Source organism: Fukomys damarensis, unplaced genomic scaffold, assembly GCF_012274545.1.
Source record: "Fukomys damarensis isolate Sample0158 unplaced genomic scaffold, DMR_v1.0_HiC HiC_scaffold_16, whole genome shotgun sequence".
NCBI classification, from domain to species: Eukaryota; Metazoa; Chordata; class Mammalia; order Rodentia; family Bathyergidae; genus Fukomys; species Fukomys damarensis.
This window is the reverse complement of record NW_022900928.1, coordinates 67,201,776-67,229,182: the sequence shown is the minus strand read 5'-3', so window position 1 is coordinate 67,229,182 and position 27,407 is coordinate 67,201,776. Positions and strand designations below refer to the sequence as shown.

General features: G+C 45.5%; 1 long non-coding RNA gene across 3 annotated transcripts in view; it reads right to left on the bottom strand.

The window, feature by feature from the left end:
• Positions 1-22,644, bottom strand: part of LOC104865647 — a 28,827-nt gene extending 6,183 nt beyond the window's left edge. Inside the window, exons 1-3 of one of the 3 annotated variants that reach the window (XR_781230.2) lie at positions 21,962-22,628; positions 21,745-21,784; positions 19,168-20,368 (exon numbers count right to left, since the gene is read on the bottom strand). This is a non-coding gene — a long non-coding RNA (uncharacterized LOC104865647). Of the gene's footprint in view, positions 1-14,877; positions 14,945-19,167; positions 20,369-21,744; positions 21,785-21,961 lie in introns of those variants that run through there. The other 2 variants (XR_004517480.1, XR_004517481.1) reach the window with 2 other exon arrangements.
• Positions 22,645-27,407: the final 4,763 nt, after the last annotated feature.

The window sequence follows — 27,407 nt, the reverse complement described above, 5'->3', positions numbered from 1 at the left end:
AAGTGATATCCATTCAAGGTTTTCTCTTGCATTATTTCTTATAAGAAAAGATTGGAGGCCGCCTAAGCCTTTTAATTGGGGACTGTTTAAATTATTTAAATTAAATAAATTATTTCTTCCTATGCAAGGTAATACAGCACAGATATAAAAAAGAATGAACATTCATTTTGACATGATATAGAGCAATCTCTAGGATTTAGTATTTTTTTTTTCCCGCTCCAGCCATAGGATTTAGTATTAAATGAAAAAAGTAAGTCTCTGAATGGCATGCATTGCATATCACCATTTGTATAAAAAGGGAACACATTCTTAAGTGTTTATATATGCCAGAAATGTCTCCAAAAATTATGTTTAAAGTGAAAAATATTGGCCGTTGATGAGCGTGTAAGAACTTTCCTTTTTTACCTTTTAAATTATAAAATTTGTTAGGAGAACAGGAAGAAGCTGGCAGTCAACAGGTGCAGCGTTACAGATGGATGGAAGAAATAAGTACCAGTGTTCTATGGCACAGTAGGGTGACTGTATTCAAAATAATGTATGTGTATTTCAAAAATAGCTGGAAGGGAGGATTTTGAATGTTTCACCACAAAGAAACGATGAATGTTTGGGGTGACGGATATGCTAATTATCCTGATTTGATGATTATACAATGTATACAAAAATCAAAACATCACATTGTGCCTTATAACTTTATATAATTATTATGTTTCAGTTACAAATAAAAGAAAAATAATTGTGAGGACTATATGATCTAATCCAACACTAAAGTTAAATATTGAAACAGGAGAGAGATGACCCAGCGTTTCCTCTCCTGGTTATATAACAAACAGAACTAGAAAAACTTGCACAAAACTCAAACAAAATCTTGTACAGAAATATTCGAAGCTGCATTACACACAATAATAGCTCAAAGGTAGAAACAGCTGGGAATGTCCATTAATTGACTGATAGGTAAGTAAAATATGGTGTGTCCATAAAATGGAAAATTATTCAGCTATACCCACGGTTCTGCCTCCTGCCTCACAAGCGCAAGGACCCAAGTTCAATCCCTGGTAACAACAAACAAACAAAAAATTATTCAGCCATAAATAAGAATGAAGTATTTATACTTGCCACAACATAGATGAACTTTGAAAACATTACACTAAGAAGAAGAAGCCAGATGCAAAAGGCACTTATTGTATGTAGCTCGTTTAAATGAAGTGTCTAGAATAGTCAAATCCATAGCAACGGAAAGTAGATGAGGGGCTGCCCAGAAGGATTGGGTTGAGGGCAAAAGGGAGAAACTGCTAATGGGTACCAGGTTGCTTTTTGGAGTGATGAAAATCTTCTAAAACTGATTGTGGTAATGCTTGCAAGTTGAATTGCATACTTAAAATGGAAACTGTACAGTATATATCTCAATAAAGTTATTTTTTAAAATAAAAGAAAGAAAAGGGGGCAAAAAATACCACTGGGGACACCATGGGCTCCTGTGAACTAGTATTTCAGCAGACCTTCCAACTCAGTCTTCTCCAGTTCACTCATAAGCTTCCCAAGAACCCAGTAGGGCAGCTGTCCTAGTCAGGGCTGGCCCTAATGCAAAGACTTTCCTGTGAAGACTTTTGGAAAGAGATTCCAGGAAACGTCAGTGGTAGGGAGGAGGATGGGAAAGATAAGGAAGGAGAAAGGCAATCTAAGTTTTCTTAATTGTGCTGGTGACTACTGTGGGCAACTGAGGTTCACTCCTGCCAGGGAACCACTGAAGAGCCATGCAAAATGTACCTTAGAAAAGTAAGAAGTGGTCATGGCTCTGGTAGCAGAAAAGCCCTGGGCAGATAGCAGGAGAGCCAGGCATTGCAAGGCCACATTTGCTATGGCCATCAGGCATGCAAGAGGGGCAAAGTGGTGGGCTGAGAGCTGATGCTGAGAATGACAGTCTGATCCAATGCCTCTAGAGACCCTTTAATGTTGCTCTCCAGAGTTCTCCTCTGCTGTATAATTCTGCAGACTTGACAGAGATCTTGACATCATTTCTAGATAGCAAGCTTACCCTCAAACAACAAATATTTTCTGCCTTAGTGGATCCGAAAAGGCATGTGTACAGGTCTGCTATAGATTGGATCTGATGTTCCCCAAGGCCCACATGTGAAATATATAGTCCTCAGCTCAGTGTTATTAGAAGGTGGTGGGAACCATGAAGAGGTACAGCTTAATGAGAGGCCTTAGATATTTGGGCACCAGCCATGCTCTGGTGCATATGTTAAAGCATATGGTGAAACAACACTCTTGCTTTTTCTACAAGCCATGAGGACAAGACCTCCTCCACCATGCCATATGTTCCAGCCATAATATACTCCCACGCAACCAGGGACTGAGATCTCCAAAACTGTGAGCCAAAATAAACTTTGCCTCTTGTAAGTTGATTTATCTCTGGTATGTGTTACAGTAACAGAAGGCTAACACAAGGCCACTGAATGCACCAGATGTGGTTTTGTTGTGGATTTTGTGTTAATAGTCACTCTAAGCCAAGTCTATCACACAGGGAATGATCAGGCTACAGAGTTTTGTTTTGGGTCAACAGTAAGGAGCAACTATAAAGCAAGGAGCTTAGTTGTCTCAAACTGAGTCTAATGACAGTGACCAAAGGGAGCTTAAGAGATACCCTAAAACACAGCCACAGCAGTGCTGCTGCATCAGTGTGCTGACTCCAAAGCAGAGGCTTTTTTCATGGGACAACAGTCACACAAATGAGGAGGACGGTGGTACAGGTAGAGTGGTCCTTACTTGGTGTGCATAGGGACAAGTACCCCTCTGAGAAAAACTCAAAAACTTCTCCCTCCAGCCCCTCACAGGAGCATCCAGGGATCCTCAGCAATCTTCAGCAACTTAGAGGAAACTGAGAGCTGACCCCACCCTTCTGGCCAGGATGGCTGGAGAGGGGACTGAGTCCTCTCATGCAACAGCCCTAGGGGCCAGCAGCAGTGTGCCACCATATGGCAGATATCCAGGGTGGCTGTGCCCATCCCAATGCCACAGTTGGTAGAAGGAAAGAGTGCCTCATGATCCAAACTGTCCTTGAAGTTCAGAGTCCTGAATGGACCTGACTGACACCACTACCTTGGCAACAGAGCCCTCTCAGAACAGGGTCATTCCCCAAAGGGAAAGCAGATCAGTAGGACTCTGGGAACCCATTAGACATGAGCCCAAAGAACCAAAGCTGTTGCATCACCTCATTCTGATCACCAGCAGTACTCCAAAATCTACAACAAGCTTTGGACCACCTAACTAATGCTACAAGGGGTAGATCCAGACTCTTTAGTACCTATGACTAGTTTGCCAGACAATAACATTTGGTGACAGAAAAAAAAAATAACTCTAACCTTAGCCTGACTTTGCAGTGTAACTCTTTAAAAAAAAACACACGTTAATTACACATATAAATGGGGCTCTGCATGATATTTTCATACACACAGCATGCACTGACAAATCCAATCTCCCTTTCCTAGTTTCCTACACCTCCAACCCTTCTCAATCTCTAGGAACCACTTACTATTCTACTTTCAGGTCACCTTCCATATATGTAAGAGAATATACAATATTTGCCTTTCTGTGCCTGGCTTATTTCACTTAACATAATGTCCCCAGTTCCATCCATTTTGCTGCAAATGAAAGGATTTTATTCTTCATCATGGCTGAATAATATTCCATTGTGTATACACACCACATTTTCTTTATCCAAACATCTGCTGATGGGCACCTAGGCTGATTCCATCTTAGCTATTAGGAATAACGCTGCAATAAACAGGAGTGTGTGTGGGTAGGCATCTCTTCAGTACACCTAGTTCATTTCCCTTGGAAATGTACCCAGAAATGAGAAATCTGGATCAAATAATAGATCAGTTTTTAATTTTTTAAGAAGTGTAATTCTTGTTTCACTACCTCTGCTGGCACTGTTGCTAGAGCTGGCCCTGTGGTGGGTTGAACTGTGCCCCCACCACCACCAAAAAAGGTCCAAGTCCTGACCCCTGGCACTTGTGAATATAACCTCATTTATAAATGGGTTCTAAATGACAGCATCCTGGGTTTAGTATGGCCTTAAATCTAATGATCGGGGTCTTATAGGAGGAAGAGGGAGACCTGAGACACATGAACACAGAGGAAAGTGTTTTGAGGACAGGTAACTGGAGCAGTGCCAACACAAGCTAAGAAAGGCCAGGGAGGGGTGACCAAGGCTCGTCTCCTATGGCTTTGAAGGTACCACGGTCCTGCCACCCTCAGATCTCAGACCTATGGCCTCTGGAATTGGGAGAAAACTTGTCTCACGACCCCAGTGTATGGCCACTTGTTACAGGAGCCCTAGGAAACTATCATAGCCCCTTCTTAAGAACTCCCAGATATAGAAAGTGCTGCCTGTCAGCATGGCAAAAGGGTGAGGCAGACAGGCCAGTGCTCAGAGCCTTGCTTCTCAGGCCTGGGCTCCCTAATCCCTTGGTATCCTGGTGAGCAAAGGGTAGGAGACACAGGGTCATCAGTGTCCAGGAATGTAAGTTGACTCAAAGATTCTGAGCAGAAAGCTAAGCAATTTAATTAACAGGTAATTTACAAAGAGAGAGGGGCTGTGGTCACAATACCAAATTTGCCTGAGGAACTTCAGCCTGTCAGGGAGGCTAAGGCAGGAGGATTGTAAGTTCAAGACCAGTCTGGGCAACTCAGTGAGACCTTACCTCAAAATAAAAAATGAAAAGGGCTGGGTTTGTATCTCTGTAGTAGATTGCATAGCTAGCATGCATGAGTGTCACCAATCAGTTGAGAGTTCTTTTGTTCAATTTAGATAGAAATCTTCAGTCAGTAAAATGCAGCTCTGCTAGCAGTCCTGGGCTTTGAGTGACAATGGCCACAGGTTGAACAGTTACAGCTCTGGATGTTGATGCTGCCAGCTGACACCAGTCAATGTCGGACAACCGGTCAATACTGTCAGTTGCTGGTCTTTGCTACGGCTGCATTCTCTCAGCTGCCACTGGTAACACCTTTGCCACTGCTGGCTTCCGGTAGTGGACACCACTGGTTGACACTGCCAGTTACTGGTCTCTGTTACTGATCTTTTCCAGTTGCTGGTCTGTGGACTTTTTCAGGGCTAAGAGCCCCAAATGTTTATAGCTCTTGTTTAAAGTGTCCACACTCTCTTGAGTAGATATAAAGGACTTTTCCAGCCCACAGTACCTGAGAAATAAATCACAAGTTTTAAAGGACCAGGGAGAGAGGCTTTGTCTGAACAGAACCTTGCTGTGGGACTGTAGGACTGTAGGACTGTGGGGTGTGGAGTATAGGATGTGGGGTGTGGGTAGCACAACAGAAGGAGCTCTCCTGGACAAACCCAAGAAATGTGAGGGAAGTGCTACTTAAATAATAGCTACAAGCCTGTGATTGATCCAAATTTAAGCCTACTTGGTTGGCCCAAATTAGTCTAAATTCAAGCCTTCTGATTCAAGCCTACTGATTGGTTCAAATTATTTCTACTGCTTAGTTTAAATTCAAGCCTACAGCAGTCAGGGTCAACACCTCCTTGGAGTGGGTGCAGGAAGTCCAGGATAGTTACAACTGTCATAGTGTCAGTTCAGCAAAAGGTCAGGAGTCCTGATATTTGATTGACAGCTGTTGTGTCTCTGCAAGAATGGCGAAGTTAGGAATGAGGTTGTAGCTCAGTGGCACAGCATCTGCCTGGCAATTGCAAGGCCGTGAGTTCGAGTCCCAGTACCAAAAAAGAAAAAGGAATGTCCAGGTTAAAATTGAGAAATCTTTAGAAGGGTTAGCTACGTTATTTATAACATATTGGGTAAAGGTGTAGGGAAAGTGGAAAGGGTAGGGGAAAGGTAATAAGGGAAGAGAAAAAATATGAGAAAATGAAAAAATGGAACTAAAGTGTTTGTAAATGGGGAGGGTAGGAGGGGTGAAGGGAGGGCAGAGACAAGGGGAAAAAAATGAGAACCAAGACCTGTCATGTAAAGGTGCAAGATCCCAATAATGAATGTAACTGTACTGTATACCTAAAATGTACCAATAAACTCAGTGAGAAAAAATAAAATAAAATAAAACATATAGGGACTTGGGCATGTTAATAATAGGCCCAGATCCCTCGCCAGTCTCTGCCACAGTAGGAGTAGTTTCTCTATTGCTTCTTCAAAAAGGTAGCAGCAAAATCTAGAGAAGTAGTCCTGAGGGAGGGGCACCACAGCTGACTGCCAAGTTGTACCTGTGTGAAAGCAGCCCAGAGAGTAGCTGAAGAGTGACTTTTGGTGTGTGGAGAAGACACTAAGCCAAGCTATCCCAACCCCACCCTCCAGGGGACATGGGATGGGGAGTGAGGAGAAGTGAGGAGTGAGACAAGACAGCTGTGAGTCAAACCACACACCCCTCCAGCCATCACAGGAAGAAGGGGAGAAGCAGGCTCCTTTAATGTAGCTACACCCTGTGGGGTATTCACATTTGCCCTACGGGGGCGCGGGGAGGAGGAAGAGGAAGAAAACCTAACATGCTGGAGATGGTTTTTCGGCATCACAGATGAAGCTCCACTCAAACTGCTGAGCCCCCAGAAGTGCCCCTCCCAGGTTCTCAGGCTGCCTGGAGGGAGGAGAGGCCAACTGTGGTTCTGACTTCCAGGACTAAGTCTCCGCAGATCCCTTTGGCTTCTAGAGTTTTGCTACCCGGCCCATGTAAAGGGGCCTCAGCCCTAGTGCTGTGTGGACTGGGGACACCTGAGATGCTCACAGTATATGTGCTTCAAACTTCACCAGGACTCCTTCCCAGGCTGGTGGGAGAAAACTGGAGAAGCAATAGGGTTGGGCCAGTAGGGAAATTGTGCTTTCCTAGGATGAGGAAGAGGAGAAGGAGCAATTCCTCTGGATTAGGAGAAGCAAGAGTAGCCCCAGCAAGGCGTTGGTGGCGCACTCCTCTAATCCCAGCACTCGGGAGGCTGAGGCAGGAGGATCACTGTGAGTTCGAGACCAGCCTGGGCTACATAGTGAGTTCCAGGTCAGTCTCAACTACATAGTGAGACCCTGTCTCACAAAACAAAAAACAAACAAACAAAAGAGTAGCCCCTTCACAACATGAAGGTCCCCAAGTCTCTGCCAGGAGGGAATACCTTGGTCTTGCTAGCTCCAAGCTCCTACTCCCAGCCTTCCACAGGGCACAGAGGCCCCAGAGCAGGTGGCAGCCATGAGGCCATAGGTCCTTGATGGGAGGCCACTCAGAAGTAGGTGTTAGGCTCTGAGTTAATCATTATTGACTTTGAGGGAGTGGGAGCTGTTGGGTGATTTATTGGTGTTCATGCAATGTGAAGAGGATTTGCAGTTCCCCAAATGGTTCCAGAACAGAGCACATGAAGGCAAAAGTCTCTTCTTTCCCACCACCGAACACATTTCATTCAAAGTGCCTTCCCAGTGATGAAGACAGGATTGAACTAGTAGTCTATTATCCCCGCACCTGTGGTGGAAGGGAGGGAGGGCCAAGCGGGGGCTCTTTTCCCCTCTGCCCTGCCTCTTTGTCATCCCTTCTTGTGAACTACGGGTGCACGTTTCTCTTCACCCCCTTCCTATTTCCCCTGACATGAGTTTGAGAAGCTTCTTCAGAGAGAAAGGGTCTTGGGAGAGCTGAATGGTTTGCATTTCTCTCACCTAACCTCAAAAAGAGACCTGGATGCCAGATGAAGTCAGAGAAGGACTGCAGGGAGCATCTGGAACCCTGTGAGGTTGTCCAGGCCTTGGTGGCCCAAGCTGAGCATCTACAGGATCATAGGCAGGTCCCAGGCAAACTCAGTGGCACTCACACTATATGTGGTTTCCTTGTAGGTGACTTTCCTGCCAGGCTGTCCTCTTGCCCAACCTGCTCCTCTCTTGTTACAACAATGCAACCTTAGCCTTTGTGTGCCTCTTACTTCCAACTTTGTCTTCCGTCTTAGGCCCAGCAGGTGCACAGGTATCTCCATGGGTCACATGGTGTGACTCTGAACTAAGAATCTCCCTCCTGCAATTCCATTCCGGGTCCTCAAGGGAGGCCCATACCAGCCTGTCCTGGACACCAAACTCCAGGCCTGCTCAGGAATGCCACGAGCACATGTGTATGTTTGTGAATTCAACCAGAGATGTGTGCACACATGATGACCCATGTACTTCAACTTATGTAATGGTCCTTGATTTTCTAGATACTGGAAACAGTCCCGAGAGGGTTCTGGAACCAAGTCGTGCAGTATCTAAGCAAAGTCTGTGTGACGCTCCTGATGCTACCGGGAACTGAACAAAAACCCCTGCCTGGAAATGAGCTGGACGTAACATCCCAACAGGAATGCAACTCCAGCTGTTCCCATTCACAGGTGAGAAGGTAGCAGAGGGCACCAAATCGGTCTGACCCCAGAGCTCGGTCAGCATCCTCTCTCATCTCCAGCGAGGGGCAGCACACCCAGGATAGTGAAAACGTCCACAGATGGTTCTCAGCCAGTTCCTCCCATCACCACCCAATGTGCCAGTGCTGCGCATGGTGGCACCACCCACCACAGAAAACTGGGAACGTTGAAAATATTTTTTATACTCTTTAATGGAAAATTTCAGGAACTGATATAATGAACTCCCATGTACCCATCACCCAGCTTCAAAAACTATCAACATTTTGCCAGTCTTGTTTCATCCATTCTCTCCCACGCACTTTTTATCTGAAGATTTTAAAGCGAATCTCAGACATTTCATTTCACCTGTAAATACTTCACAATGGCTTTCTGACAGATAAAGACTTCTTTTCCTTTAACCTTATTAAAATACCATCACTTAACAAAATGAGTGATGGCTCCCTAATATGATGTAGTCAATGTCCAAATTTTCCTGTTGCCTCAAAAATTACTTTTTTGGTTTCTTCATATCAGGATCCAAGCAGGGTTTGTCCACTGCATTTGAACGAGGTCTCCTAAATCTTTATCTATCCCTTACCCTCCACACACACACACTCTCTCTCTCTGGTCCCCATTACCTCTACAAACAGGCTGTTTGTCCCATGGAATGTGCTGCATTCTAACTCATTGAATCTATCTTTGTGGTATTATTTAATGTTCTCTTTCATCCCCTTAAAAGATATTTCTAAAAGTATAAAGTAGATCATGTCACTTCTCTGCTTAAGATACTCCCAGGGCTTCCTACCTCCATGAAAAGAAGACTCATGCTCTCGAACACTCCTGTAATCCCAGGTTACCTGGGAGGCAGAGGCAGGCAGATCATGAATTTGAAGCCAGTATAGGCAACTTAGCAAGAGCCTGTCTCAGAGCAAAAGATGGGGGTGGGGACTGGAATGCAGCTCAGCTCTCCCTGAGTTCAATCACCAATAACATAAAACAGAAGATCCACACATATCCCTAGCCCACAGACCTGTCCTGTGTTATGACTTCTTTCCTGGCTGCCTCTCAAACCTCACCTCCCCACTCCCTTTCCTGACCCTCAGCTCCAGATGACAGCCTCCTTTTCCTCTTGTGAAACATCCAGGAACTTCCTGTCTCCAGGCCACTGGAGAGAGAGGTGGCTCCTTCTGACAATATGCTCCAGCTCCACCTGGATCCCCACAGTGCTTCTCCATCCTCTGATCTCCTCTGCAGGTCACCTCCCCAGACAGGAGCCCCTGCCCCAGTCTCTTTTGTATTCATTGCCCCTCTCAAAATGTGCGGCTATTTCTGCCTACTTGATTGTTTTCTTGGTTTTTAATGGCCTCCTTCCTCTTTCCCTCACAGAAGGTAGGCTCTGGGAGGACCCAGCTGTGACTATCTGGTGTCTCTGAGGGCTAAAACAGGACTCAGATATCTTGGGAGCTCAAGTACTTGTTGATTAATAGAACAAATAGAAGGAGAGAGAAAAGATTTACCTCCCAAAGAGCTCATGATCTGATCTAGGAGGCAGGAAAATAAAACAAACACAAGACTTTTCAGTCAATCAGTTAATGTCTACTAAGCCCTGACTAAGGACCTCTATACTTCCTTGCCGTGGAGGGGATATTTGGGTGTTAAAGCACTGCCTGGAAGGAAAAGCAGGTGCACTCTCCACATGCTCGAGTCTGGCAGGAGGGCTGAGTAGGGAGGCCTGGGGTGCTCTGGGTCAGGGAAGGCATCCTGAGGTGGGCCTCCATTACCAAAACCCCTCACATCTCACATCTTGGTAATTCTCCCCTGTTGAGAGATAAGGAAGTTGAGAGTGGGTGACTTTCCCAGGTCCTGAAATGGGGAGGTGACAAGTAGGTCTAAAATCCACAGACTGTGACACCTCTCATCCTGCACAGTGAGGAAGAAGCTGGGAGAGAGACAGTGGATACCACCTGCATAGAGACCAGGGAGAGGAAGAGCTTAGACTTCCAGCCCAGAGCTGGGCCCCAGGAGGAAGAGTATCCCTCAGATCCACCCTATTAGGTGGGTCCCTGGGTACTTGGCCCAGGCCCAGAGCCTAAGGAAGATGGCAGGAGAGGTCACTGTCCCTTTTCTGTCCTATAGCTGTGGGTGCCCTCCCTCTGGTGTGAGCCTCTATAAGCTTTACACACACTCTCTCAGGCTCTCCTACATTATGGCTTTAGTTATTTTTTAATTTAGACAAAGGATCTCACTTGGTCCTTTATGGTCCTATTCAACTGAGCTTTTTGTCTTTTAACTAGAACTGTTTTTACTGTTGTGATCTCGACTGTTTTACTAAGTAATCCTTTAGCTTTAAAAAAAAAAGTTGGGATCTTACTTATTTTGCTTCTTTTTTAATCTTCTGTTTTTAAATGCAGAGAGACCACAATGTCACCAAGGAGAAGCCAGCAGGGGCTCCTAGGCTGATGAGGCTGGGCCTGGAGGCCTCAGACCCCAGATGTGCACCTTGTCCCCAAATGGAAACCTCCAAGAAAGACTGCTGTTCTCATTCAAAATGACTCATCTCAGCAACACAGATGTACAGGTCAAATGGCTCTCACAGAGAAGATAAGATTAGTCCTCCACAGCCCAGAGGACTTACCAGAACACAGCCTTTCAACTTATTTGTGGGAGGGTAAGTGACATCTTCATGAAACTATTTTGACGTGAAGATTCCTGATATGGCACTCTGCATTCTAAAAGCAGTCATTAAATCCGGAGCTCAATGTCATAAGTTACTTGCCAGGCAGATTCTTCACCCTGCCCCCAAGACCCCATCCCAAGAGGCAAGAGCCTCTGTAGCAAACATTTCTGGATAACAAGTAACTGGCCTCTTACATTTTGACATAGCTGTGTCAAAATGTCTCCTGTGTGTTCTTCTCTGCTAACGTTTACAGTTTTAGTTATTTAGACATATGGGTACCCCTTAAAAGCATAGTGTTGTCTGTTTTTGAAATTTACATAATATGGTCCCATGCTATGAATTCTATTCTGTCTTTTAGTTGTCTCTCCTCTGGGTTGCTTTCAAGATCTTCCCAACTGCTTAGTGCAGGCATGGTAATTGCTCATTACTTCTGACTGTTGTGTGGTACTAACATAGTCATGACAAAGCAGAGTCCACCATGGGGACAAAAGACAAACATTCCTAGGCCCTTAACCTGTTACTCATTAAAAGCACAATTTGCATTTTCTCCTGAGACCATCAGAAACTTGAAAGCAATTTTTTCTAAAACTCGTGACTCTTCATAACTGAAAGTAGAACAAACCTTTACCTTCATTTTCTAAAACTCTGGGTCAAATTCTCCTCAGCTCTGTATATAGGCATGTTAGTCACTTAAGACATAGCTATCTAAAAGGTAGCCAAATAAAGCTTATTACCCCTAAATTTACCTAAACTATCTCATTGCCCTTTAAAACAGAACACTGGGATAAGAGTAATTTTCTGGAGTCACAGAGACTGCTGATTATCAGATTTTACAACTCACAGTTCTAGACCTTCTCTCTGGAACCAATGCTTGGAAGTCTCCAACCACTGCCCTAAACGTGTGAACACCGGGGTTCCAGAAAAACCAGAGCCTCTGCCTGAGACTGCCTCAAGCAGAAACAATCATTTCATGGCAGGCAATTAGGGTGTGGCCAGCTGTCTGGGCAAGTGGGCATGACTTGTCAATCACAGAGATCCAGAACACATGCACAGAAAACCTGTACCTGGAACCAATCAAAAAAATGCTATCTTCAATCTTTCTGGTGAGATCAAGTAGGTTTTTGATAGGACTGCCTAGATCTAATGTCAGCCTAAGGAGTAGGTGATACAAAAGACCTCCACCATTAACTCTCCTCACCACTGTACTCTTTCCTTCTTTAGCCACTCTTACTCTGAGGAGCACACTTCTCTTCCTTCCTTTCTTGTTCAGGACAAGAACCTAGAAAGAACCTCTGGAAAGAGCATACAGCACTCCAGAACTCCAGTAATAGAATCGCGCCTCCAGCCATGAGGATTCTCTGGGACCAGGAAACTAGGACTAAGATGACGACCGGCTGGACTCTGGCCCACCTCAGCTAACCCTTAAAAGCTGCCCCCCTGCTTTTGTGGGCAGACCTGTCTGACTGCCTCAGCATGTGCCCACTCTGGCTTTTCAGGCCGGAGTCCTTTCCCTATTTGCTCTTACTTTCCTTGTTAGGGCACAGGCTTGATCTTGTCAGAGTTGAACTCCCCTTTATTTTTTCTCCCCTTTAATTAAAGTTTTCTTCTGCAAATTTGTGCTTTGCTTTTAAGTTCCATAATGCCCGAAGCAAAGACCCATGCAAGCTGGTGACAATATCCATCATACACACTACCCTGTTCAATTCTTTCATCTCCTAGTGAAGGACACCAGGCTGGTGCAGGTCCCCCTCACTATTACTTGATAAAGTTTCTGTTTTCTAGTTTTTCACAGCCCAAGGGGGTGCAATTAGGTATTTTCTTATTTTATTTTGTTAAATAAATTAAACAAATCTTCATATAGTGATAGCTATTTAAATGTCTACTTCTATGAATTGCCTGTTTAAATCTGTTCCTTTTTTTCCTATTGGATTCTTGTATTTTTCTTACAGATTTGCAGTTTTTTGTATATGCCTGATATTAAATCTTGGTCATTTTAGGCTTTAAAAGTATCCACTCCCACTGTATCATCACTTTGTTAGCTTTGCCTATACAGTGCTTTTTCTTTGAACACAAATCTATAATGTTGATGTGACTAAATTCATTAACTGTGTGCCTTGTGATTCATATATGATTTTTGCTTTGTTTTTTTTTTCCAAAGAAGCACTCATTTTGAGTTTCAGAGTTTTCTTGTTTGTTTTTGGTGCTGAGGATCAAACCTTAGGTTTCTCACATGCTACACAAGTGCTCTACCAACTGACAGGATTATTTTTAATGTCTTTTTCTTTTTGGTACCAGGGATGGAACTCGGGACCTTGAGCTTGTGAGGCAGGCTGCAGAACCACTGAGCTAAATCCCCAGCCCTATTTTTAATGTTGTTTTAAATTTGTTTTTATAATTTTTGGTTTTCACAATTAGGTCTTCACTCATTTGGATTTTTTAAAATAGAATGTTCAACATGAATTCAACTTATTTCCAAAAAGAGTAGACCATTTTTCCTAATACCCTTCACTAAACAATTCATCACTCCCTCACTAATTTGTGATACAACCTCTGCATCTGAGGAGTTCGCTTGTGGTTTTGTTTATTTAGGCTTGTTTTTATTTAAACAGTTTATTTGTTTATATCATTTGGATTTTTTAAAATAGAATGTTCAACATGAATTCAACTTATTTCCAAAAAGAGTAGACCATTTTTCCTAATACCCTTCACTAAACAATTCATCACTCCCTCACTAATTTGTGATACAACCTCTGCATCTGAGGAGTTCGCTTGTGGTTTTGTTTATTTAGGCTTGTTTTTATTTAAACAGTTTATTTGTTTATATATAGGACAACAACATACCACATTTATTTATTTAAGTTGTACCTTGGTTCACAAACAACTCTTTCCATGATTCTGGTCACAAACCAAATTGAACAAGAACCAAATCAAATTCAATGGATAGTTTCAATGTTGATCTTTTGGGGAAACTTGATTCATTTCTCAATTCTGTTTGCAACCAGAACCATGGAGAGAATTAAGTTCATGAACTGAGATACCACTGTGTGTGTGTGTGTGTGTGTGTGTGTGTGTGTGTGTTTGTGGTACTAGAGATTGAACCCATGGCTCTCCCACTGAGCTACATCCCCAGCTTTTTTTTTTTAGACAAGACCTTACTAAGTTGAGAAGTTGGCCAGGCCCAAACTTGTGATCTTCCTGCCTCAGCCTTCTGAGTGCTAGGTTTACAGGCATGAAACACTATGCCAAGCCTTAATCAATTTGATTATCAACAGAACAAGCATTGCTCTTTTTAAATTAGATTAGCTATTTGTGAATCTCAGTTCTATATAGATTTTATAATCAGTTTAATTCCCCAATATTCCTACTGGAATTTAACTGAATGTAAAAATTAATTTGGAGCTAATTGGCATCTTTCCAAGACTAAATCATCCCAAACATAGATATAGTATTTCCACTTATTTAGGTCTTTCAATTAATGGTCTTTAGTAAAATTTAATTGTTTTCCTTTGTGCTCTAGGCCTTCTTTGTTATGTTAATCCCTAGGACTTTTGTGTTTTCATAGCTATTATCAGAGACAGATTTATTCTCACTTCTGGGATCTTGGGAGGGGCTTGGAAATAGGTCCGTGTTATTGTAAAATTGTAAAGGTGGAGAATTTTAACCACAATTGGTAAGGTGGCTCTCTTTCCATCCTAAATTCTTCTCTACTGCACCTGTTGGACAGCACTGGAGTGATCACAGGTACCTAAGAAGAGCTTAAGCTGGAAAAACGTCTATCTTGGAGTTGCTAAAATGTATTTATATGGCTTGCAATCTCTTCCATGTGTAGTGAAATCATTACCTGTTGCCTTGAAGTCTGAATGACTTCTGGGACTTCCTGGAATTCTTCCCACCTGGGTTCCCATGCACTAGACATTGGGATACAAAGATGCAAAGATGGAAGGTGTAAGTCAAGCAGTGAATTATCTTTTTTATAAGTCTTTTATGTTTGTCATATTTATTGCATTTTTCAATTTTTAAAATTGTAATTAGTTGTGAGCTTCTTTTAAGAAAACATGTTTTATAGCTGATTTTATTCTCTATTTTTAAGTGAGCTCCCAAATTGCATGAAACATCTAACTGCTCAAAACCTGGCTTTGGCCCCTGTGGTGCCTGCCTATAACTTGCTACTCCAAAGTTTGAAGCAGGATTGAAAGGGCAAGGCCAGCTTGGGCAAGTTAGCAAGACCCTGTTTCAAAGTTTGATGAACAGAGAAAAAGGTGCTGGAGATGTAGCTCAGCAGTAGAATAATTTTCCGGCATGAAACCCTGGATTCAATCTCCCCATTGCTTGAAAAAAGAAAAAAAAAAACTAGATTTGTCTCTCGAATATTATCAATATTAAATTTTTGTATTCAAATTTCTTTATTGATCTAGAATCCAACAACTTCCTTAAGCTCTTTTATATTTTTATTTATTTATTTTGTAGTACTAAGGATTGAACCCAGGATCTTCATACTGAGCTACGTCCCCAAATCTTTTTAAATTTTTTCTTTTGAGACAAGGTCTTACTAAATTGCCCAGGCTGGGCTTGAACTTGCAATCCTCTTGCCTCAGCCTCTCAAAATTTTAGGATTAGAGATATGGACCACCAAATTGAGTTTAAACTCTCTTAATAAGTTTAAATGTTTGTTGACTCTTTTGGGTTTTCTCATTATTATAAAATCTGCAACTAATGACTATTTTATTTCTGACTTTCCAGTATTATATTTTTAATTTCTTGCTTTGGTCAGGACCTTCAGTAGTCTGTTAAATGATACACAGTAATAGTGAGTATCATGTTCTTTTTCCCCCTACCTTAGTAATACTACATCAAAAGTTTCTTCTTGAAGTGTGGCATTTGCTGTAGTTTGTTAGCCAGTCTTCATCAAATTAAGAAGATTCCTATTATTTCAGTGTTTTTATTGGTATTGAACTTTATCCAAAGTTTTTTGCATCCATTTAAAAGACGCTATAACTTTTCTTCTTTATTACCTTTATCACAGTTGGCAAACTATTGACTGCGCACCAAATCTTAACACAGACGTTAATGGAAAAAGCTGCACCCACTCGTTTACATATTGTCTATGGCTGCTTTCACACAGCACTGGCTGGGTTGAGCAAGTTGAGACAAACACCACCAACTCACAAAGCCTGAAATATTTATGCCTACTGCTACTTTAAACTGATGCCTTATATTGGTATATTTTCTAATAGTGAATACATTCACATTTTTTTGTATTTTTTTGTAGCCCAGTAGTAGAGTAAATTTTCTGTGCAAGTGGTCCTTGATTTGATCCCTAGAAGAAAGAAAAGTGTGGGGAGGGGAGACCAATGTTACTTTGGTACTTCTTATTTGTACATGATCTCTTTCGCTTTCCCCCCTCTATGGAAGCTTTCTCTTTTAGGCTTTTGATCCTCTTAAACTTTGCTCTGATTCCAGCAATAAACAAGTGGAAATTGAAACAAAAATACAATATTGTTTACATTAGCACCCCCAAAGTTAAATACTTCTACATAAATCTATCAAAATATATGTAAAAATTATATAAAATTCTGATGAAAGAAATTAGAGAAATAAATAAATGGAGAGATGTGTTCTATGTTTTCCCTGCTTCTTTTTCCTTTTCTTTTTCTTTTTTAAACAGGGTTTTGCTAAGCCACTAAGTTGAGAAGTGGCCCAGGCTGGCTAGAGCTTTCTATTTTCCTGCCTTAGTTTCCCAGCATGCTGGGATTACAGGTGTGAACAACTACATCCAGCTTGATGATGACATTTTAAATACAACACCAAAGGCAAAATCCATTAAAAAAGGTAATTGATAAACTAAATGGTACAGTTTGATTATGTCCCCTCCAAATTTCATGTGCTGAGAATTTAATACCCAACCTCCCTCTCCCTCTTTTCTCTCTCCCTCTCTCTCTCTCTCTCTCTCTCTCTCTCTCTCTCCTCTCTCTCTGTCTTCCACCTTGTTATGGTACAGCAAACAATAGTTGTCAAATGAGAAATAGGCCACAAGAGGAGGAGGGGGTGAAGGGCGGGCAGGGACAAGGGAAAAAAATGAGAACCAAGACCTGTCATGTAAAGGTACAAGATCCCAATGATGAGTGTAACTGTACTGTATACCTAAAATGTACCAATAAACTCAATGCGGGGAAAAAAATAGGCCACAGACAAAATGAGAACAGACCTGTCATGTAAAGGTACAAGATCCCAATGATGAGTGTAACTGTACTGTATACCTAAAATGTACCAATAAACTCAATGCGGGGAAAAAAATAGGCCACAGACTGGAAGGAAATATTTGTAAAATACATATGTCATTGCCAGGACAAAGCACTCAACACCCGCAACTTAAAGGAGGACAGGTTTATTTTAGTTCACAGTTTGTAGAGGTTTCCGTTTGTAGTCAGCTGGCTTCAAGGCAGGGCAGCATGGCAGAGGGCCTGGCCGAGGAGAAGCAGCTCATGGTGTGACAGTGGGAAGCAGGGTCAGGATCAACAGAGAAGGAGTGTGTGTACACACACACACACACACACACACACACACACACAGAGTTCCAGGCCATGCCCACAGCACCCCACCTCTTCCCACCAGGCTTCTGCACCATCTTACATCACACCCAGCTATAAACCCATCAGTGGACTAATCCAGTAATGAGCATCACACACCCAGGATCCATTCACCTCCCAAATGCCCCACTTACAGGTGCATGAGGCTTTGAGGAGACATCTAGTTATAAACCCTAACACTGATAAGGAACTATTACTATGTGCAGTGAACTCTAAAACCTCAATAATAAGAAAACAAATAAACCATTTTTTAAATGAACACAGACATGAACAAACACCTCACCAAAGAAGATATACAGATGAGAAATAAGTGTGTTATAAGAGGCCCCACCTCCTAGGTCAGCACTATCACTACATATCAAGGGCGACAGCCAAAATCCAAAACACTGATACTATCAAATGCTGGCAAGGATGTGTCATACCAAGACCTCTTATTAGTCACTGTTGGAAATGCAAATGCTACAGCTACTTTGGAAGACAGTTTGACAGTTTCTTACAGAACTAAACATGCTCTTATCATACGCGCCACAGTCCCACTCCTGTGGTGTTTACCCAGAGTTGAAAGTGTGTTAACACTAGAAGTGTTAATCGGTGTTAACACTAAACATTTGCTTACAGGTGTTTACCGCAGTTTTAGTCACCATTGTCAAAAGTTGGAAGGATCCAAGATGCCCTTCCATAGATGATGGACAAATAAACTGTGATACTTTCAGACAATAGAAAATTATTAAATGTTACAAAGAAATGAGCTATCAAGCCATGAAAAGATGTGGAGGAATCTTGAAAGCACACCATCAAGTGGAAGAAGCCATTCTGAAGGGCTGATGGTTCCAATGCTAGGAAAAGGTAAAACAATGTAGACAGAAGATCCATGATTTCAAAAGGGAGGGGTGGGAAGGGATAGATAGGCAGAGGATATTCAGGGCAGTGAAGCTATTCTGTGTGATATTATAATGCTAGCTATATGTCATACATTTGTGAAAATCCATAAATATACCAAGAGTGAACATTAAGGGCACTGGATGGCCCATTGTAAAACAGGAATAGTCTGGCATGGACTGTGAGCTGTGGGAAGCTGAAGGGTAGGCGGGAGTGTGTGGAAAAATCTCTGAACTTCCTCTTCACTAATGCTATGAGCCTAAAATTGATCTAAAAACTATGTATAAAAAGGCTAAAATTCCATTCTAATATGCCCCCATCTTTGTCTCATTCAGCACCCTTTCTATCTGATTTATATGTTTACTTATGGAAAATCTAAAGTCTTTTTCTTTTTTCAAATGTATTTCCCTTCTATGTATTTCATCTTCAGAAATACATAGTAGATATACATGTAACTACTTATTAGTGTACTATTTCCTGTCCTCAAAGTCTCTTATTTTCTTTTCCTTACTAGGTTTCACTACTGAACCTGGGACCTTTGCACTGAGCTAAATATGCATCCCAATTTAACATAGTGTAATCTTTTTACAGACAGGATCTTGCTAATTTGCCAAGTTGCCCAGACTGGGCTTGAACTTGTGATTCTCCTGCCTCAGCCTCCCAGAGTGCTGGGATTACAGGTATGTGCCACCACACTCGACTTCTTATATTTTTTTTCTGTCCCTGGGAGAGTTCTTAGATCCTTTCATACCCTCCAATGTGCCACAGAATATCAGATTTAGTTGTCTGGATGTCCCCCAGAGCTGAAGAAGGCAAGAAGCCTGGGAAAGGCATTCCCAGAATCTCAGTTCCAGGGGCCATTCCCTCGTCCCCTTACTCAGGAGCAGTCTTTCCTTTTCTGCTCTGCCAGGCCCTGAACCGAGCCCCTGAATACACCTCCAGCACACTCTGCACTCTTCCTCATTTATTATGCCCCCGTCTCCCCGCACTTTGAAGATGCTGGACTGGCTCCCCTCTTAGGATTGTTCTGCTTGCTGTTCCCCACACTGAAACTCCCTTCTTCTGCTCCACCTTCCCACCTCTGCCAGTTTTTTCACTGTCCAATCTTTCTCAGCATTCAAATTTCAGTTCGAGCTGAGTGTGATGGTGCACGCTTGTAATCCCAGCACTGTGGCAAGCTGAGGCAGGAGAATCACAAGTCCGAGCCCAGCCTGGGCAATCTAACAACGTATTAGTAGTACACTGTCATGCACAAAAAGTGAGGTGGGGTGGACCTGGCTCAACATGAAAGCCCTGGGTTCAATCTCCAGCACAAAAATAAAAAACAAACCAAAAAAAACCACCTCAGTTCAGATGTTACCTCCTCAAAGGGACCACCCCTGTCCACTCTATCTAAAACCATCAGTGGTTCAGTCACGCGCATCTATCATCTCACGTCTTTATGCACAGCATTTACCACACTTAAACCAGCTAAGACCAGCAGGGCTATATTGCAGCCACGAAAGAGAGGGACCAAAGGCAACGGGAGGAGTCCCCACTAACGTGTTCAGGGACTACTGTGTGCTGGGCTCTTGGCTGACTAACGTACATGTGCATTTTATTTAATTTATTCAACAGCCACATCATATAGACATTGTTGTCATGCTCAATTCACACAAAAGGAACGTGAGGGCCAGGGAGCTGACAGGGCACCACCAGAGGCGGTGGAGTGTGAGCCTGAGCCTCCAGGTTGTGGCTCCAGAGCCCTGAGTTCCTGGCAGACTTCAGCTGCCAGAGTGTCCACTGCAGGGCAGGGGTGCTGGGCCAATCTCTTTCTGTCCAGAGCAATGAGGTGGGCAGTCCCAGGGGCCACCTTCCATTAGGACACTAGGGAAAAATCATTAGCTCATCTCAACCCGCAGGGACTTTTTGGTCATGATTTTGTACCAGTTTGATCTGGTTCCCCCCACCCCACTTCCACAAGCTCATATACACAAAGACAGACAGGGCTCCCGGCCCTATGCTGAGTCCCCCAGTCCCATGGCCCTCCAGCCCCAGATCCACCAGTCACCCAGTTCCTGGGCGCTGCCAGAGTGAGAAGTCACAACCAGAATCTAGCTCAACATGCCCAGCTTGTTCCCACAGGGCATTTTAAACAATAGTCTGGGCGTGAGGGGGTAGAAGTCTAGATGAGGTTCCAGCATGGTGGGGCTCTGTCAGTGAGGGCCTCTTCCTGACTTGCAGACAGCTGCCTTCTTGCTGTGAGCTCATATAGCCTTTTCTCCCGTGTGTGTGCATGGACAAAGAGGAGAAAGAGCACAAGGTGGGTGTCTGTTCCTAGAAGGGCACTAATTCTGTCATGAGGCCCCTACCCTCAGGACCTCCTGTAAGCCTAATCACCTCCCAAAGGCTCCACTCCAAACACCATCACACTACACACTGAGCCTTCAACACATTGTATTGTACTTCAATACAAATATGTGTACACACACTGGCATGTGTAAGTGTTTGATTGCTCATCCTGCACCCCTTCCTGTGCCCAAGAGGCAAGTGTATGGGCTATACATAAGGGAAGCTGTTCCTGTCACCTGGGTCACTGTGGTCCTGGGCATTTCCTGGCAGTACTGTCCCTCTCATAGCCTGCTGTCCCTGTCCTTGTTCAGGTGCTTCCCAAACTTTGCCCAGCCCCTCCTGTGGGAAAGAGTCTCCTCCCCTGCTGAGATCTCCCACAGGCTTTGTTCCTGCTATCAGAGCTGCGTGGGCACAGTGTGGCTACCTGTGCACTACAGCTGGCTTGCTCACAGCTCCTATGCCCCCTGCTCTGTCCCCTCACTTTCCTCAATGCATAGAGGGATCTGAGCTGCACCTTTCACAGGAATAAGGGGTCTCTTCACCATATAAATTAATCTGGGCCCACCTCTGAGCACCCCTCCCCTGCTGGCCCAGATAGGGTGATGTGTCACATTCCCCTGTTTATGGGCCATGCATTCCCCCACATTCCAAAGGAGCTAACAGAACTGTAACCCACAGGCCACAGCACAGCAGGAGCCCAGGCCTCCTCCATGGCTGTCAATTTCCCAATGCAATTTATCTGCACCTTCACTTGGTGTTCGCTTATCAGAGGAGGGGGGGCCCTGTGTGTGACAACCAAGTTAAATAAGTGCTGCTTCCTTCCCACTCCCCAATTCCCTGTCCTGTTACAGAGGACAGCAGAGTGTCTCCCTAGCTTCCGCAGATGCCTCTCTATTGTCACCTGTGCTTACTTGATTAGCACTTTCTTCAAAATGCCTGGGACCATCTCTCCTAAAAAAGAGAGCACAAGAAATGTTGCACCCCTCTTTCTACTTTGCTGCTGGCTGCTGGTCCCCAGAAAGTCGGGGAGGCAGGATTGTAGGGAGCAGGGTAAGGGAAGCCAGAAGGGCACAGGGTCCAAGGACCACAAGCTTGGAATCCAGGCTTCTGGAATGATATCCCCAATACCTTTTCCCAACATCTGTGTGTCTTCCTGCTGCCACAGGCTGTGGAGCCTCTCCAAGCTCTCCAAGCTTCACATTGGAAGAGTTGAGAGGGGCTTTGGGGTTCCCTGGTTAAGAAGAACAGAGTGGTGAATGCTGGTGCTACTGGAGTGAGGGCTGGGATTCTGACCTCCAAGGACTTCTGTGACCTCACAAACTATACAGCACACTGGCCCACAATCATCGCACAGAATGGACTCCCAGAAAGGGGAGTGACTCTTTCCACAGAAATCCATCCCCACAGATGAGAGAGCAGGTGCAATTTTCCGCTTTCTCACTGGGTGGGGGGTCATTGTCACCATCCTATCACCTTATTCAATCTTCTCAGCAGTGCCATGAAGCACTGGTTATTATTTTCCTTTTCCATATAAGGAGGATGAAGCTTAAGAGGTCAAATGACTTTCTCCATAAGTGGTAAAACCAAGACCCCAAACTAGTCTTCCCACCACAACAACCCCAACAATGCCTGCATGACTCAGGTAGAGGTGACATCAGCTAGAAGGGCTGTGAAAGACATGGTGTGGGCAGCTTCACTCACAAGGTGTGTGGAGAACAAGACCATCAGGTACAGCAAGACAGATCTAGCCTCCTCCAACAGGTGTCTTGGGGTGGATTTGTTTTCACTGGCCAGTAGCTTTGAACCTGCTGATGTCAGACCCAAGTCCCTGGTGGAGAAGAGCGACGGCACACCATCTCCATCTCCCACAAGCTCACGACAGACCGACACATGCACCCCTGCGCCTGAGTACACATGTGCCCCTCTCCCGCACTGCTGCACCCCCGGGAATCCATGCACAACTGCTCAACAGAGCAGCGAAGAGAGGGAGATAAACCTGCATCTGTGTCATGTTCTCTTCTTGAAAACGAAGGAGGGGCGGTGTGGAGCCTCATCCTCTACTCATTGGGAACAATCCTGACACAATCCCAGGAAAATGAGCCCCTTTTCAGCCCAAAGCTCCACTTCAGCCTCTCCGGAGCCTGGGAGTGACCGGAGTGGGTCCAAAAGAGGGGCCCATGGCTGGGAGAGGCACTCAACAGTGAGGCTTCATTATGTTTCATGGAGCTGCACCGTGAAGATGATTTAAAGCCTCTTAATTAGTGTAGGAATATAGAGCCATAATTATTCTGAACTATCACCTAACCAAACTATGGAAAAGCCTGGCCCACTGCTCAGAAATGATGGAGACACTAGTAGTCTGCTGATATAACTGGTCTGCTCTCCAGCCCAGCTCTGTGGGGGACACAACCCTTAGGTACAGGGAGAGAAGAATAGAGTTTTTCCCTGGAGTCTGATGGTGTTTGAGAGGAACTGTGTGAATTGGGCAGGAAAAAGAAAACTGTAGTGACATTTACTGAGCAAATACTAAGGGCCAAGTTACTTCACTCCCATTTCTTCTTTAATCTCCAAAACAATTCTTTAAGATGGATATTAATGTTCAGAGAGGTTCGTTGACTAACCCAAGGTCACATCGCTGGGAAATAGGAGAACCAGAATTCACCTTGTGGGGGGCTGCTCAAAAAGCCATGGTCTTGGGGCTGGGGATTTAGTTCCACCGCCTACCTCGCAAGCTCAAGGACCCAAGTTCAATCCCCAGGACCAAAATAAATAAATAAACACAGGATGACCAAAAGCCATGGTCTTACTGTTGTTCCGCACCACAGTGGGCAGGCACAGCAGGCTGGGTAGTGGACTGAGTAGACAAGAGGCCCTTTCAATTCAGAGAGGGTAACTTATCCCTCTGACATTTTAGAAGATGGCAGTCACTCAAGCCCTCAGGATATAAGTTCAGCCTCCAAGTGTGGGATGAGAGTCCCCATTCACTTAAGCTACAGTGGGAATGCGTCCCCTAAAGGGTGTGGCATTCACCTGCACACCTGTTCACAGCTGCCTAGCAGATGACCCTGTTGACACCCAAGTAACCCACATCACCATTCTCAACCCTAGTTCTGTGCCCACTTTTGGCCCAAGGCCAGAGAAGCCATGCCTGGGATTATAAAGCAGGTTTGGGTCGCGTGGGGAGAGTCCTGCACCCACGCACACGTAGGTTCCATGCAGAAAGTTCAGTGCCCTCCAGGGGGCGCCCGGGAGCCAAAAAGTGGGTTTCAGCGCCAGTCTGGCCAGCAGGTCGAGGAATATTCCAACAACGTCCTCATTCTTCCCTGATCAAAGGAGCCGGGATTGAACCTGCTGTAATCATCCGTCGGGGAGTTTGCTTAAAATTCCCCTAATTACGGGAGAGCAGAAAATTGCTGCGCCTCAGACTGAATAGAGAAATCGAAGGCGCCCTGCTCCCAGCTGCCTGGGGGAGATGAGCCAGGCTGGGAACTGAAAGGCTGGGAGAGGCAAGGCGGGCGGCTGTGGATGGCGGCGGTGGAGGGAGGACGATGTTCCAGGCCTGTGCCAGGAGTGGGAGAGAAGCGAAGGAGCCAGCTGCACAGGGGGGTGTGGTGGTTGGCTCAGGTGAGGCGCCAGCTTCCCCCGCAGAGAGAAGCGCAGGGGCAAGGAGGGTGGGCACGTGGGGAAGAGACAGCCAGAAATGTACCGTCCCTCGGTTGGGACTGAGCGGCAGGCGGACCCATACCTCTGGTTAAGTGGGAGCAAAGGCTCTGGGCTGCCCTGTCTTCCAGGAAGTCAGAGGTGTTGAGGCAGGAAGCCAGGGAGCAATCAGGACAGGGCTCCTCCAGGTATCCTCTCGGGGCTGGCCCCTAGGGCACTTGAGAAGTGTAGGAGAAGAAGGAGGGTATGGCCTGCCCTTGGGAGGTCTCTGTTTGAAAGGGGAGGCTGGCTGAGCATCATAGTCAAAGATCCCATTCAAAGACCACCTACATACCTCATGTGCATTCCATATGATCCTACCCACAATGGTCCTGTACTGTGGGAAGTGGGTGGGAAAGGGGAAGTGGGTGGACTCCGAAGGGGGCTGGTTGGGAGGCAAGAGCTGAGCAGGAAAAGGCTGGGCTGGAGGAAGGAGAGGTGGACCAAGGGAGGGAACAGTGAAAGGAGCCCCACAGAGTACAAAGAGATCAGTGTGGCCATGCTGCGGACAAGGGGGAGCCAGACCAAGGAGCTGATGCTAATTTCTAAGATCACATGGCTCATCAGTGGTTGAGTCAGGGTTTGAATTCAGGTTTCAGAATATGCTGTGCATTACCATGTATGGAGGCAGAAAGGTGCGGACGTGGGTGCTCTGAGGGTGGCGTGCAGGAAGGAAAACAGAGGCCCTGCATGAGCTCCTCAGGGCTGCACTCCAACAGCTGCCCTACAGAGGGGAAGTGTGTGTGGTGTCCCGGGAGCCTCTTCCCACCTCCCAAGGGACTTCTCAGTTGCCTGTGCAAGTCTCTGGCATTTGGCTAGCATTGGCCCTTTCGGAGTCCCTGCTGCACTATTGTTCTTGTCCCACTTACAGTGTTGAGACTCTGAGACTGCCAGTTACAGAAACCCAAAGAAGACAGCACAATTTATTAAAAGGACATAAGAAACGTCTCCTGGTGCAGGACTCTGGCCCAGCCTGCGTGAGGGCTGGTATTGAGGAAGGAAAGCCTGCAGACTGGGAACTTTAACTCACCATCTCCCCCTTCTGCTGCTTCCAGTGTGCAGGCTTCCTTCTCTGGGCCATATCCCAACTCTACACAACCAGGTGCAGCTCCCGTGTGTGCATGTAACCAACAAAAACATACACAGGCTGTCCGTAGGCCTGACTCTGACATTCCAAACGTCATATTCTGGTCTGCCAGCTTGGCTCCAGTGCCGAGTCTAGTCCAGCCGACCCGGACACAGGGTATGTCCCAAATGCCACACATTCGCCACTGTATGGGGGCAGCACAGCTCGGAGGCCATGGGAAGTCAGACAGTAGCTCCAACGACCTCTATTGCACCGGTGGAGGCATGGCTGGGGGGGGCCGTGCATACACAAGGCCTGGAGTGGCCGCGGGGGTGTCACCTGTCCCAGCAGATGCTCGTGGGCTCAGTGGTGAGTTGCTCATTGTGTCCCACACTTAGCTGTGGCTGAGGCAAACCCTCATATGGGCAGCTAGAACTGAGAGACGGTTACTGCTCCTGGCTGCCAACCCTGCAGGGGCCAAGATGGTCGGTAGCAAGCCCATAGAGAGGCTGGAGTCCCAGCCAGGGCCTGCTGGAAGGGCAGGCCAGCCTGCTAGGCTTCAGTGTGGCTGTCTGCAGCCAGGGGAAACCTGTACTTTAGAAGCTTGACTATTTTCATGCTGTTTGTATTTTCTGTAATTACGTCCCTTTTGTTCTCCCTCAGTATTTATGAAAGTTCTTTGTGGAAATGCCAGCAGATCCCAGCAGTGCTGAGAGGAACCAACAAAGGGTTTGTGTCTCTCCCTGGGCTCAAGGTAAAAGAAACATTCCGGAGCCCAGGAGTGGAGGAGGCAGGAATGGGGCTGCAGGAATAGGGTGGGGGCAGGAGTGCAGCTGGGGGCTCCTCCCCTGCTGGATGTCTCTTCCTTCCTCTCTCACTCCCTCTCCAGGGGGTGGCTCTGGGCTCCCTGGAACCATCTATTGTCCAGCTGGCAAGACTGCCCAACTCTGGTGGCCTCGTCCTGGAAAACAGCCTAAGCCACCTGAGGTAGAGGCTGGGATATGAACTCCCAGGAAGCTCTCAGTGTCCCTAGTTGCTCCTTGGGCCCTGAGGCCAGGAGTGAGGCCCTGGGTGTGGGAACTTAGATGCTGGGGTGAGTGCTCCTTGACCCTGGCCTCCACTCGGTTCAAAGTCTTTGTCCAAGTTCACCATTCCCAGTCCTGACTTTTTGCTAGGCTGGTCCTGAAAAATGCAACTCGGCATCACAGCCAAGTGGGGTAGAAGACCTCAGTCTCTCCCTGGGCTCTGGGCTCTGCTCTTCAGGGAGGAGCTGTCTAAAGCTCTGGAGCAGAAGATAAGGGGAAGTTTAGAAAGGGCAAGATAAATGTCCAAAGTGCACAGAAAGGCACAGGAATACCCGTGAGTTCCTTGTCTTCTGATACAAAATTGCCACCCACGTGTCCCTGGAAGGTCTTGGTTCTTGTCCTCCACCCCCACCATGATATTCCCAACCAGATGGAGTTGCCCTGGGTGGCTGAGCAGCTCCAAGGAGGAGCGAGGTGTCTGCAGGCAGAGACCCAGCAATGACATGGGACATTAGGTGCTGATGGTCGTGCCGAGCCAGAGAATTGCATTTATGGACATGATGAGCCCCTCTGGGAGCTGTCAGACAAGGACCCTGAACAAAGGGTGAGGGGCTGAATCAGAGTAGCTGGAGGATGGAGCAAGTCACAGAGGAGTGGGCCTGGCGTGGGGTGCAACTGCCTTCCTCCCTCAGCCAGTCTGTCAACAGCTACAGCGCCATCATGATCACAACAGCACCTGCTGTGCCCACATGGGGGTGGGGGGATCTGCATTCCATAGATAAGA